Source organism: Xylocopa sonorina, unplaced genomic scaffold, assembly GCF_050948175.1.
Source record: "Xylocopa sonorina isolate GNS202 unplaced genomic scaffold, iyXylSono1_principal scaffold0164, whole genome shotgun sequence".
Classification (NCBI taxonomy): Eukaryota; Metazoa; Arthropoda; class Insecta; order Hymenoptera; family Apidae; genus Xylocopa; species Xylocopa sonorina.
Window position 1 is genome coordinate 7,501 of NW_027490235.1, and position 2,500 is coordinate 10,000.

At 53.3% G+C, this 2,500-nt stretch overlaps 1 non-coding gene across 1 annotated transcript; it reads right to left on the bottom strand.

Moving 5' to 3' along the window:
* Positions 1-181: 181 nt before the first annotated feature.
* On the bottom strand, positions 182-336 carry LOC143432413 (5.8S ribosomal RNA). The gene has a single exon (XR_013103010.1). It is a non-coding gene; the product is annotated as a 5.8S ribosomal RNA (ribosomal RNA).
* Between the last annotated feature and the right edge of the window lie 2,164 nt (positions 337-2,500).

Consider the following 2,500-nt stretch of genomic DNA (forward strand, 5'->3'; position numbering starts at 1 on the left):
GAACGTCCAACGATCGCTCGTACGTCGCGTATCGCTCCTCTTCCTCCCTTTCTCGGTGCCGCCCGAACTCAGAAACGTTCGTAATTTAATTCGAGAATGAACGACGGCGGGCAGATTCGAGCACCGTAGGGAAAGAAAGATTCGACGAAACGCAACGCAAGCAGTATTCTGGTTACGTGAACGACCCTCAGCTAGGCGTGGTCCAGGAATTGTATCCGTGGACCGCAATGTGCGTTCGAAATGTCGATGTTCATGTGTCCTGCAGTTCACACGTTGACGCGCAATTAGCTGCGTTCTTCATCGACCCACGAGCCAAGTGATCCACCGTTCAGGGTAATCGTATATGTATATTTTATTGATCTTTGAGTCTCTTGGTACTAAAGTTCGAACAAGTCGATACCCAAACGTCCCCGGTGAAAGAGACGCGGGCGTCGCCGAACGGAGTTCGAGGCGACACGATATATCGGTCCTACGGATGAAACGCATACGCCGATGGTTCGCGCGTAAGGTCTCCCTCAAAGTTACGAAAAAATGCACGCGCGCGTCCAGGTGCGAAGAGAAAAAAAAAAAATCCCTTCAAAAATTCGTTAGGACTCCTCCGCGTACCAGCAGCCTCGAGGCGGTCTTTTACCTCCCGGCAACGCGAAGCGAGCATAAACTGTTCGAGCTCGCAACGGCGGGATTACAGACTCTCGACAACGAGGACAACGGGCAACGGCGGAATCGTCCCCTCTGGAACGAACGTGCGCGTCGAACTGAGAAGAAAAAAGACCAAACACCCAGCGGCGTATTGCTTTCGAGATCGACAAGACGCTCTCGTTCGGGTGAACATAACAATGTTATCATCGATGGGACACACTCGTCGTCTTCGCGCACAGTCTCGAGGCGGTCTATAAGAGTTTTCCCCGGCAACACGAAGCGAGTATAAAATTATTCGATCTCGCAACGGCGGGTTTTTCTCAGACTCTCGACAACGAGGCTTGGGCGCGAGCGACGGAATCGTCCCCTCCGAACGAACGAACGACGACGACGGTCTCTTCAAAATTCCAATACCACCCAGTCGTGTCGATTCCAACAAGGCTCAGGTAAACGAAAAAAAAATTCGTACATTCGTTAGGACGCTCCACACCGTTCGCCCAACCACACAGCCTCGAGTGGTCTATATTTTTCCCGACAACGCGAAGCGAGCAAGTAAAGTTCGATCTCGCAACGGCGGGTTTCAAGACTCTCGACAACGAGGTTATGGGTGTGGACGGCACGGAACGGAACGGGTCCCCTCTGAGCTGAACGGCACAATTCTGGGAGTGGGAAAACGGCAAAGTGCCAGCGGCGTATTGCTTTCTGAAAAAATGGCAAATAAAAAAGCGGACCCGACGAGTTCTCGATTACGAGAACTCGAGGGGTCCGCTAATGTACCGTAAACACCGATCGGGTAAATGTAAAAAAAAATTCGTTAGAACGTTCGCCGGTTGTACAAGCCTCGAGAAGCGGTCTATACGTTCACCCGACGACACGAAGCGAGCATAAAATGATTCGAAAGCTCGCAACGACCGCTGGGCGCGTCTTAGACTCTCGACAACCGAGGCTATTACCGACGAATCGTCCCCTCCGAAAGGAACGGTACGATCGACCATCTTCAACAGGTTACGCGCGACGACACCACGCACGCTCCATGCACGAATTCGAAGTCGACGACACGCGCGCGTTCGGGTAAAGATTCGTTGGGACTCGCCGGTTGCAAGCCTCGAGAAGCGGTCTATATTTACCCGGACGACACGAAGCGAGCGTAAATGATTCGTAAGAGCTCGCAACGGACGCTGGGTGTTTCAGACTCTTCGACAACGAGGCTGTGCAGCGACGAATCGTCCCCTCCGAACGGAACGGTACGATACGATCGACTTGAACAGGTTACGGCGCGACCACGCGCTCTCACGATAATTCGTGAAGTCGATACGAAGCGGGCCGTTCGGGTGAAAATTCGTTGGGACTCGCCGTACAACAGCCTCGAGCGGTCTATGTTTAACCCCGACGACGCGAAGCGAGCGTAAATGATTCGTAAGTGCTCGGCAACGGACGTTGGGTGTTTCAGACTCTCGACAACGAGGCTGCTCCGACGAATCGTCCCCTCCGAACGGAACGGTACGATCGACTGATATGAGAGCGGTGACGACGACACGAATCCTGAGAGAATTCGAGGTCGACGACTGTACGTTTTCCCGTTCGGGTAAAAATTCGTTGGGACTCGCCGTACAACAGCCTCGAGCGGTCTATGTTTCAACCCCGACGACGCGAAGCGAGCATAAATGATTCGTAAGAGCTCGGCAACGGACGCCTGGGTGTTTCAGACTCTCGACAACGAGGCTTGCGCGACGGTATCGTCCCCTCCGAACGGAACGGTACAAATACGATCGACAGATAGGAGAGAGCGGGGCGACACGCGATCCTGCGAAAAATTCGAGGGTCGTGTCGACGGTACGTTCTCTTCGTTCGGGTAAAAATT